Raw genomic sequence first — 12,325 nt, forward strand, 5'->3', positions numbered from 1 at the left:
GATATATATATATATATATATATATATCTATCTTACAAACTTAAATAAATTTAAATTAGCTTTCTAAAAGCTATACAGGTACCAAATAGTAACATAACAAACTACTTGTAAAAGGCATCCAGTATGGTTTTCTTTTCTCAATATTAAGTAAAAATTTGTATGTTTTGAAGCAGAATTTTTAGTTCTTGTGCAATAGAAGTTGTAACTTTTGGCAGTTTAAATAAAAATTTATTTTAAATTCTAAGGTGAATATACATATTGTTCCCTAACAGTGCCTAGAAAAAGTGGACACTCAATTAATTTGAAATTAATTTCTTTAATCTTATATGTTTGTTGCCACAGCAGCTTTTCATAGTTTCTTCCTTGAAGTCACTATCTTCTGGCAGAAACTGCCATATCTTACGAAGGATGGAGAAATATTCTCTGCCTTTATGTTAGACAACGTGTTCTTTGTGTTAGTCAGTACTTGGTAACTGGTCTCTGACTCATGCTTGAGGAAGAAGCTACGATGTTAGGTTCTCTGTGAAGCTTCCCCTTCTGAAAGCTACCCCCTCTGTAGGTTTCTCACAGTACCATAGACCTTCTATTAGACCATCTTTTGTATGATTTCATAATAATTTTTCTATGTGTCTGCCCATTCCATGAAGCTAGAGTTTTATAATTTTTGGACCCAGGAATATCTGGTGCCAAGGAGGAATAGTTTCTTAAATTAAGTAATTCTGTGAACCAATGAGTTTTTAACTATAATTTGTATATGAAAATAATAAATAATTTTGAAACATCAAAGTAGCATAGCACAATGCATCTGCTGAGAGATTTATACTGACACAAGGTAAGGATTTAGATACGGGCAAAAACTGCCTTTCATGATCATGCATCCTTATGTCTTCTGACTAATCTTTGATATTACTTGCCACCTGGATGCATAAACCTAAGGTGATGCATTTCATGAAAATGCTGGAAATCTTAGCATTTATCTAATTTTTTAAATTTTCTCTGTCAGTTGTCTCCTCTGTAGAAATGTAGGCTAACCATACCTAATTACAGAATTTTCTATAGATTTAAATAATAACATGGAAGTATTTAGCCTGACAACTGATCCATAATAATATATCAACAAATACTTGTCCTCCCCTTTATCCTTTCGTAGAATTTTTCAAGTTGTCCTTATAAGGAGGAATAAATAGTATTCTGTTTTTATATTTAATAATTTAATTTAGATAATTTAAAAAGCATATTTAAAATAAAATAAAATTTAAAAAGGCAAGAGCACTGGAACCAGAATAATTTAGAAAAAAACTAACCTCACTCTAGTAACAGGGTACAGTATTTGGGAATCAAAGAGGTGTAAACTATTCCAATTACCCAGGAAATTAATATTAAATTGACTAGCACTTCTGAAAGTATAATGACATACAAAAAATATTAAAGTAATACACTAGCAAATATCAGGCCAGATCCTGGGAGAAGATATGTGAAAAGAGGTGAAATATACAAAATAAAAATAAACAAAAAGAAACATCAGGAGAAAAAGAGAGCAATATTTTAGCTGAGGGGCTTTGTTTTTTTAACTGCTCTTAGGGCAATGTAAGACGAGCATTTCTTCAGATCCCTGAAACTTTATCTGTTAAATGACCAAGATTAGATGACTCTTAAAATTTCTTCACATTTTGTAATAAAAAGTCACGAGCAAGAGAGAAAAAGTGTGTCATACATGGAAGTGGGTGAAAGGTCTTTGAACTAAGAGTCACGGCTATTTATAAATGAGTAAATGTGGATGTCCCGTGAGCCCAGAGCCTTGTGGTTGTCTACTCTAGAATCTTCATGTGTAACTGTCCTCTGTGTCTAAGCTACATCTCTAGAAGATGAGCTCCTTAAGGTAAGTGTTGCTAACCTATCCAAGCCAATTTGGGCACACATTGTTACTGGGTTATCTTGGTACATGTTGGTAGCTTTCAATAAATAACAGTGGGGAGAGCTACAGATCTTTCTCAAAACAGGTACAAAGAAAGCCCTCTCAGTACTGGCTTCTAACAGAAGCAGTAAAGAAGCAGTTAAATAGCAAGGTTCCCCAGCCTGCTCTATGGGATTTGTGAAGTACCCACTCTCTGTCCTTCTAAGTGTCCCAATAGTTCTTGCCTGGAAGTTTCATCGGGGGCACACACAGCATGCTAACTATAGAATTCAGCTAACTGTCCAATCCCACTCAGGCAGCCAGGAATGCCCTGAAATCAAGAGCTAGACAATAAACTTGGTGGGTTCTTATAGCCTGTGATATAAGGATAGAGAGTTAGCCAGTAATTTTTCTGGTCAGTTCATAAATCTTTGAAACCATTAATTTCACCAGTGAAAACCTCTCTGTTATATTTATTGTGAAAATTTCCAGAGTTTAGGAGAAAAGGCAACTAAAATACATATTTTGATTACATGCTAAGTAAACAGTTCTAGAATGAATATTCTCAACTAGGTTAGCTGTCCACTTAGATTAAAAGTATTCAATACTCCATCATTGCATTTTATTTTCAAGGTTTTGAAGTACATTCCAGAAAATCTCACTGGAAGGATCAGGCTTTCTTCTTCTTGATGACAGGATTCTAAGAACACAGTGGACACATAACAGATTTTCATTAAGTATGTGTGTGGGTGTGTGTATGAGGCTACATGTCATCAACATTAATCCTTAAAGAATTAATGCCTTAAGTACTATCAGGAAAATCACATATTTTTGTCTAATTTAGCATATACTGTAATGGCTTGATTTGCTTTTAGAATATATTTATCTTAGTTTCTTCTTATGAGTTGCATATATAATAGCATAGTCAGCAAACATTGCTAATCTTACATGGCAAAAGAATGTCGTAACTAGCATAAACTTGAGCTTGTCCATTTTGCAAAACCCTGCCCAATGCTGCTATCATCTCCAGCTTTCCGCATTCACTGATGCCTTGTTTCTTATCCTGAAGGCCAGTGTGCAATGTTGTTATGTGGTTCCTAGGAAGACTATAAAGTCCTACACAAAGACAAAGGATGAAAACAGTCAAGGGAATTGCTATAAGAAAATAAGTAGGGATATCTCTGGAGAGGGAGTTGCTTCTGTGTTCCTTTAAGCATCACAGAGTAATTGTTTCTTTTTTAAGGAAAGAACCAGGAGAAGAGAAGCTCATTTTCAAGCTAGAGAGCTTGGCAAACACAAGCTGCAGGGTTTACTTTGGTTTAGGAATCCCACTGCCTCACTGGAGTGTCAATCAAAATTCCACAGCCATTCTTGGATACTTGGAGGTGGGGCTGACGGATGTACAGCGGTGATTTGACCCAGCACTTGAGGCAGACACAACAAGAGTCATCAGTGTTAATTTCGTTGTCCTCCAACCAGCATTCTGAAAGTGCGTTGACACTGGTGGCCTTGCACTTTTTCATCGGACTTCCAACTGGTAATTACACCTATATTATCACTGTGAAGTTATCTAAGCTAACAAAGTAGGACTCAAAACCAGTGCCTGTAATACTAAAGTCTCTTACTTTGATCTGATTTTTGCATTGTTCTTGTCCAGTTTAAGTTGTATGTGCATTTTTTCTCTTCTCCTAATGAATAGAGTATATGAGATAGTATAGACATTAAGAAAGCCTGTCCCAAGCTTTTAGATAAGAAATTGTGTCTAAAAGGAAACAGAAGGAGTTGGTCAGGTTTTGTAATTTTGCTATGATGTTGTCAGTAATAACTAAATATTAGATGATAAGAGGACATTCAAAAATATTTGAAATTGTCTAAACCTTCCAACACACCTGTGCTTGTATACATGCTACAATGGAGGAATATCTTAGTAGAGCAATATATTAAAAGATCAAAAACTATCTTTTATTCTAAAGAAAATACATGCCCAGGAAGACTTAAATTATAGATGGCCACTTTTACCTGAAGAGGCAATTATAATGAGTGTTATTGTATATGTTTGGGACTCTCATATTAAGATTGTAAGGCAGAGCAGTTGTTCTTTCCAGTCTTGGAACAAGAAGAATCTATCATCGTCCATGGACAGGGAAGCCTGGTGTGCTGCAGTCCATGGGTTAGCAAAGAGTCGGACATGACTTGGCCACTGAACAGCACCAACCAGTAGAGGTCACAGGCACTTTGTACCGAGACATTCCTGGAATGGATCTAGTCCATTAGGGGTTACTGTGACTTGCTAGACAGGTGACTTTGGAATTTTATTTTATCCTCAAGGTAGGGAAACTCAGTCATCGTACTGTACACCTGACTTGGGCTACTGAATCTTTAATGCAATAGTTAGCAGGATACAAGCAGTAACATTATAAAATTTGCCATTAAATTAAAGCCAATTTTCTCTTTGCAAATCATTGTCACGAGGTTTTTCATGGCAAGAACAAGCTACATAAAATGACAATGGGAGGCAGAGAAAACCGGGTATAAGAATTATGTAAAATTTTACAGATTCCACACTTAATCATTTTATTGGTCACATATAATCATTTCTATTAATGACATTTATTTCAGCCTATATTATTATACAGTGTTTTGTAAGGCTTACCTTAATTTTATTTCATTGTGATTACCTTAAAGAGCTGGAAACTGTAAATTAAAATTAGATGCAGTGGTTTGCCTCAGTGAGTACTGTGTCAAGACAGCAGAAATGTTAATAAAAGCTTATTCAAGGGCTAATTCACAACTTTGCTTGCATCTTAGACAGATACAATTCTAACTGACATTTTGGTAGTTAATATTGTTACATAAGTATTCCAGACAATCCATATTTTGAATTAAACTCACAAATAATTGCAGACTTACAATTATGTATGTTACCTAAATGTAAATGATTATAAAACAAAAAAACTGAGAGGCATGCCTTATAGTAATGCTACTAAACAGATTATATATATATATATATAAAGTTAAGGACTTTATGAATGCCAGCATTATGTAAATCACTTTGGAGAGTTGGATTATGTGTTGAATCTTGTTTATTCATTCAACACACATTTGTTTGCCCACAACAAACTAGGTATTGATCATTTCCCATTCCTAATTTCATCCACTTTACACTTTGGGTAATCAATTAATTCTCTAGTATGAACATCATTATTTAATAAATTAAATCTATCACTACAGGGGATGTTGTATAAGGGTCACTGCTCTACTGGATAACTGGGGAAACTTCCACTGAGATTGGTACCACAGTTTCTCAGATTTTTCCCTTAAGGATGATGAAAGATCAGTGGACTCCTAAGTATCTCAAGTCTGTGGAGTCTTAGGTTGCTTAGAAACCTGGTGACTATGGGCTTGCTATAGCAACCCAACTTATCAGTGAACGCAAAACTAACTTACCTGGCATTTTGCCAAATCTCCATATTTTTCTAGTATGAATATTCCGATCAGCTCTTCCATCACATGACTGTTTATTAGTCACACAATCAAGCTAAATAATACTACAGTTTACCAAATTTTGAAAAGAATAACTTATAATAGTTAGCAAATACAAGAAAATTAAGCTTAAGCTCACTATGTAATTTTAGTTACTTGAAATGTGTTATGTCACCTGGTTATTATCCCATTGCCTAAATTTGATTATACATACATTAAGATTTGCACTAAATTAGAAGCATGGGAAAGTTGGGCTAGTATAGTGTATCATCTATGTGATAATAAAAAGGCTCTACAAATGACTTCTATTAATATTTATAAATCCATAAATTTATCCATACATGTATATGTAGTGTATTTCAATGATATTTTACATTATAAACCCCCTTTTAACATATAAATATATTTCTTTAAAATTATTTACCACATTATTTCTCTTTAAAATCTTATATTTGTAATTTGTATACACAAATATATTAGAAAATTAATTTATTTGAAAAGCACATTTTCCCAATAATGGAAAAGACTGGGGAATGCAATCTCATCGTCAGTCTAAGTATTTGCTCTTTGTAGTATATTTTCAACTCTTTGCCTCCTTTGATTCAAGGCATGTTTTGAGATTTTAATAGTATCTTTCAGTTTATCAGTTTTTTACATTGTTGTTCAAGAACAGCAATCTCCTCGGTACCTCTTCATACGTGGGAATTGTATTTATCTTATCTCCTTATTGATTTCGACTCTCATGTTTATCACAGCCAGTAGCACAGGTGGACCCAGCAGCCTTTCCTGAGCCTAGAGTCCTATAAGGTTTTAGTTACTGTCCTTTTCTCCTGGGTTTTGGCATTTATGCATTTTGTTTTGATATTTAATAAGAGTTTGTCATATTAAAAATTCTCTTGAGAATGAAAGAGTCAGTGTGACTTAGGTTTTTATGCGATAAGGATGCATTTGCTACTTTCAACTTTTCTTTACACATCATTTCTACAGAATTGTGCAACTGATAAAATTTTTGACCCCTCTAGTATGTCAGTTTACCTGGGTAGTGCCCATGTTAATGATGATATATCTCATCTTACAGATGGAAACAAGTAGGAAGACAAAAAGTGGGCTATTTTCATTAAATTAACTGCCATCAGAACAGAGAAGCCAATTCTCAGGGGTCCTTGTTTAAGGGTCCAATGACTGGGCTACCATGGCACCTTCAACAGAGGTGCATTTGTGCAATTGGATAAAGGCCTATTTTTTAACAAAATAAGTGAGCAGTCCAGTACAAATGCACTAAATAACCCAAAGGGATCAAACTATTAGCAAGGGATCACACGTTAGCTTATAAAGAGATAGTAGATTGGCATGTAAAATTAGATGGTAGAGTATAATATTCAGGAGACTTAGAATTTTTGATGGGCAAAAAACCCAATACAAGGAATGATCTATATTTAACCATTATTTTTGGCCTATGATTGAATGATTTTCATAAATTTTTGAAATCTTTAATCAATATGTCTATTCCTGGAAATGAAGATATAAACATAATTGGTCCACCTGACCATTTATAATATTTGAGAAAAGCTTATCGTGTAGTGGTAAGTCATTTGTCCTTGTACTGTAGCTACTCAATACATATCTGTGGAACAATATAAGCCCTCCTTGAGAATAAATATTTTTCAGTGTGGAGGAACCAGACTGTTTAATAATTCAGATAACCAGTCCTTTTAAATTCTATGTTGGATAGCTTGGAAAAGTAAATATATTCTTCTGCCAAAGTATTTAACATACCCATGTCTCTTTAATGTATGTTGTGATACTTGTAGTATAGGTTTTTTGGCATTTATTTGATGAATATTTGAATGCCTATTATGTGTCAGGAACTATTTTAAAATCTGGCATATGAAAGTAGATATTCCCAACACAGTTCTCAGTGAATATATTATGGAGAGTTCCACTGTGACCTTCTCCCTTGGAAGTCATAAATGAGTATACAATGAACTGAGCTTTTTTGTTATACTTTGTATGAGTAGGACACTAGAGCATTCTGGAGATATAAAGATGAATAAATACAGTCACGTGGCTTTTTGTATGTGCTTAATATTAAGACCTCTGCTTGTTGCACATGGTATACAAAACCATGTTGTAGGGACTGTTTATTTCCTTTTTTTTTAGGGACCTATTGATTAAATCACATTTCTTGATGATAGTTAATGAGTGAGAAATTTTGTTAGATGTTTAGTTATTTAAAATGTGTGTGATCTACAGTTCACATTTTACATAGAATCTCAGGATATGAGTTTGAGTGTTTTCAACTCAAACCATTGTATCAGTTTAGGGATTTGGGGTCCATAATCTGGGCTTCCCTGGTGGCTCAGAAGTTAAAGTGTCTGCCTGCAGTGTGGGAGACCTGGGTTCGATCCCTTGGTTGGGAAGATCCCCTGGAGAAGGAAATGGCAACCCACTCCAGTACTGTTGCCTGGAGAATTCCATGGATGGAGGAGCCTGGTGGGCTAGAGTCCACAGGGTCGCAAAGAGTTGGACATGACTGAGCAACTTCACTCACTCACTTAACTGAAAAACTTCAGAGTTAGCACTCTGTAGGCACAGTTAGATCAAACTGTTTGTTCTTCTGAACTTATCTGCTCTTGCCTGTTACTTGGGCATTGGCTTTCACCCTAGTTTCCTTGAAGTTCTAAGATGGTTCCTGGCAGCATTCGTACATGTTTACTTATTACAAATAAATATGAAGATGGGGAGAGATAATAGTGAAAAGATCATTCCCACCCACACTGAACAAAAGAGCAAAGCTTTTGTGAGTCCTGAGGAGATGTATGTTTTTATAACACTGAAGTTCTTATAACATTTTAACTTATAACAATTAAATAGGGATTTAATAAAAAAAATATTAAATAGAACATTGACATTTTTAGAGGCAATATCATGTTCAGTTCAGTCACTCAGTCATGTCCAACTCTTTGCGACTCCATGGAAATATCATGTTAGTACCACGATAATAAACTTTTGAATCTTTTCTTCTGTACTCAGTGTTGTGAGTCATCTCTGAAAGCGAAGTCAGTTGCTCATGGTTTCTGCAACACAAGTTACTTCTAACTACATAGGATATACTAATGATCTGTTAGGCTAGGATAAGTTCTTGAAGAAACATTATGATCTTCCTTTCCTCTGGGAAATTCTTAAACATGTGGAAATGTCCCTTAAAGGTTATGATTTAATCAAAAAGGCTGAATTTAGTTATATTTATTCATTATGTTTCATCTTTAAAAACTGAAGCCAGTTCCCTGAAACATATCTCAACACATATGCATTGGAATTTTAAAAAAACTATGTTGTCTATTTTCAATTTTAATTTTAGTCACCTAATATGGGATGAAGATTGTCTGAAAGGATGACATTTTCAATGGTGGAATAGTTTATCATAAAAAGAAAAGGTTTCCCTGTAATTAGTTTGCACCAAAAGACTTAAAAAGAAAATCACTACAGTATTTTTTTCCCCTAACCTACGTGACATGGTAAATGAGCCAGAGAAATTTCAGTAAATAGCACAAATTTAGTTCAATCTTTATTTGGTTTTAGTTTCCTAGCATAAAGAATTTAAATGTTTTCTACTATACAGGATGGTAAGGTGTGTGTGCACAATTGTGTCTTTGCAACCCCATGGACTGTAGCCCGCCAGGCTCCTCTGTCCATGGAATTTCCCAGGCAGGAAAACTGGAGTGGGTTGCCATTTCCTACTCCAACAAGATGGGAGTATGAGATTTAAAAAATAAATGGCAGAATATGGTTCAGTTATAACCAAAATGTTTTTGGTAATAGATGGAAATCTGTGATTGTGTACTGAACTACCACTGGAGGGTGGATGTTTTTCACAACAAAACTACCAGTTAAGTGGGTAATGTGAACATATCAATAAAAGGTGTGAAGGGCCAAATGAATTTATGGTTTCTGGTAATTTAGGAATAGCTGTGATTTTATAATTGCAGTAAGTTAATTTGCATGCAATTCCAAATTTATATACATAAAACCCCACTGAATTTTGAAAAACTATTAGATAAAAAATGAGATGTCAAATAAAAATCAACTAGGATAGGTAAACGCAAGGTAACCAAGGAAGAAAAAAAGGAAAACAATGAAAACTGGGAAGCTTGCGGAGGAGAGAAGTCTATCCTGAAACTTATAAAAATAGTATTTGGGGACAGGCTTCTTTATAACATGGGAAATATTTAGTGGTTTTTAATTTTGAGTTGCATGAAATGGTGTGGTTTCCATGGGCTTATTTCACCTCCAAATATTACTTTTAATGTAGTCCTCTTTTCTACAACCTACTGTGATTATCCAGTTTTCCCTGAGGGGTTGCAGAAAATGAGAGGAAAAACAGGCCTGCAGCAGTCTTGGAACCTGTCCAGAAAATGTTTTTAGTCCTTAGACTACTTGAAGGACGGTGCTCCAAACCTTGTAACACAGATTGGAAAACAATGATAATCCCAGTGTATTCACTCTGAACAGGAATTTTTGTGTGTGCCATTAACAAAAGGAATATTACAGAATACAATGAAACACACTGGGATAGGATCTCGATTCACATTTTTATCTTTATCCATGAACAGGAGGCATTGTGGAGTAGCAGAGTTTGCTTACTAAATACCACGACTGAATGCCCTGAAAGCCAGGAAAAGAGTTGTTAGAACAATCTCTGAGGCTACATGTACCAAGCAGTGCAGAACTAGCCGGGCCAGTAGAGTCATTTGAGGGTGACATTCCACAGCAATTCAGATTCCGTAACTTGCTGTTTACTTAAATCACAACCTCCTAACAAAGTGACGTTCGGGAATCTGTTAAGAGGATGCACGATTTGAGTCCTTGGTTGCCTTTTGGAGAACACTGAGGATGACAGACACTTTCATAAAGACAAGGCTGATGTTACCTAAACCTACTTAAGAACTGGAAGATTTGTTTCTACTTAACCTAAGGTAAATTCCTTTATCCAAGCCATTGTCAATGCCCCTTAATGTGAAGCAAACTTTAATGTGGTTACTAACACGTGAGTGCTAAAATGAAGTTTAATAGGTAAGTTGAACTTCTCTTTTACTTAAAATTTATTAAATTTTGTGCAGATACTAAGGGGAAAGTGTTACTGTATCCCTGACTAGTTGTCATTTGCTTCATTTAAGCAGCTAATCAAATGTGTCACAGAGAAACATGCAGGACAATTGCAGGGTTCTGCTAATTTAGAATTCTGGATTTTTATGAAATTTACCTTATGCATTAAACAGTACTAGTCTTCCATTTTTATTATGTTTAGGTTTTCATGTTTATGATTTACAGAATACAGTCATGAAAATAAAATATATAGAAATAATTTTAAATGATTTATAACATTTCCAGGAAAATATTTGCTTCCAGAAGTTTTATTACATATATTAGATAGATATACACTCTATATTTGGGTGTGCATGTATGTTACAAGAATTGGTTTGTTTTTACAAACTATTATACGAAGCTTTGTTCAAAATGAAAAATACAATTAGAGTAAGATGTTCCAACTTTGAATACTTATGGATTCTTCGAAATCTTAATACATTTCAAGTTCTCCGAAGAAGTTTATTTGAGAAGTAGCACTCTAATCCAAACTCTTTGGTCTCTTGAAAGACAGAAAACTCAGGCTTTACCACAAGCAGATCTTCTCCTTAAGTCTCTGAGAACAAATCTGGGAAAATGATGATTTGATTTGACTGTGATGGGCTTCCCTGGTGGCTCAAATGGTAAAGAATCTGCCTGCAATTCTGGAGACCTGGGTTGGGAAAATCCCCTGGAGAAGGGAATGGCCACCCACTTCAGTATTCTTGCCTGGAGTATCCCATGGTGGAGGAGTCTGGCAGGCTACAGTCTAGGGGTCACAAAGAGTTAGACATGACTGAGTGACTAACACTTTCACTTTAGGGTTTGATAGACTGTTTAATACTGCTGTGCCACTTGAATGCAAGGTTTGTACTAAATGTTTTTTCAAAGTGTCAGGGCAGAAGGGTCAAACTTTTCCATTTCAAGCGAACAGAAAAACAAAGGCATTAGGAATGTACTATTTTCTATGTGGTGATTTCTAAAATTATTATTATATGACATGCTTCTTAGAAAGTATTTTCTCAGCTTTAAGAAGGAATTTGATTATTCCCTGTCCCTGGAAAATGTGTGTGTGCGTGTGTGCGCATATGTGTATTCATGTATGAGTTTAACTCTTTCAGGAATCTGACACCCAAGTGTTGTATATCTCCAAATTTAACAGATTATCAGTTGGCACAGACATTAACAAAATTGTTAAAAAGACAGACTAGAGTATGGTTGTCTCGTTTTTAGTAAATGGAACAAAATTACTGTTCTCATTATCCATCTAATTTCTTTCCTGGTTTTAAACATTCATCATGGCTCTTCAACTTTTTTTTTTTTTCTGCTGGTAGTTAAAAAGAGTGAAAAAAACCCTTTAGCATTTTAAAGCATATCATTTTGATCAAGCCATCAGCCACTGTGAATATGTAAATTGATTCTCTAACTCTTCTTAAAATTATTTTATTTCCTTTTTAAGATCCTACAGGGACTATTTATAACGTAGAAGACATTTCTCAAAAGAAAACTTTGTTGTACCCTTAATTCAAAGAATTTAGTATTTCTGCCACTTGAAATTACAAATTAATTGCTCATATAATTTTTTCAATCTGACACTGTTTAACTAAATACTATATTTTGTTATTGATTATTGATTTTTTCCCCCTACTATTTCATAACACCAAGCTTTGAGGCCAAGCTATCCTCTTACTTGAAGATTTCTGTTGTTCCCTCCTAATTATTTCCCTTCCACTGTGTGAACACAAATTGTACTGACAACTATGCAAATCTTAACACTTTCTTAAGTTTCTTAGTATTGTTTAAATGTTGACATTTCTCCACCTC

The 12,325-nt window shown here is 34.7% G+C and overlaps 1 protein-coding gene across 17 annotated transcripts in view; it reads left to right on the forward strand.

Moving 5' to 3' along the window:
* Positions 1-12,325, forward strand: part of LOC113891585 (platelet glycoprotein 4) — a 93,790-nt gene that overhangs the window by 29,072 nt on the left and 52,393 nt on the right. For 5 of the 17 annotated variants that reach the window (XM_027539795.1, XM_027539789.1, XM_027539803.1 and 2 more), the window contains exons 1-3: positions 1,784-1,879; positions 2,528-2,631; positions 3,138-3,431. The exons of 3 other annotated variants lie outside the window; for them this stretch is intronic. The gene's annotated coding sequence lies outside the window, so the exon portion shown is untranslated. Of the gene's footprint in view, positions 1-1,782; positions 1,880-2,527; positions 2,632-3,137; positions 3,432-10,039; positions 10,354-12,325 lie in introns of those variants that run through there. 9 more of the 17 variants (XM_027539805.1, XM_027539807.1, XM_027539791.1 and 6 more) reach the window with 6 other exon arrangements.

This window comes from Bos indicus x Bos taurus, chromosome 4 (genome assembly GCF_003369695.1).
Source record: "Bos indicus x Bos taurus breed Angus x Brahman F1 hybrid chromosome 4, Bos_hybrid_MaternalHap_v2.0, whole genome shotgun sequence".
Taxonomy (NCBI): domain Eukaryota; kingdom Metazoa; phylum Chordata; class Mammalia; order Artiodactyla; family Bovidae; genus Bos; species Bos indicus x Bos taurus.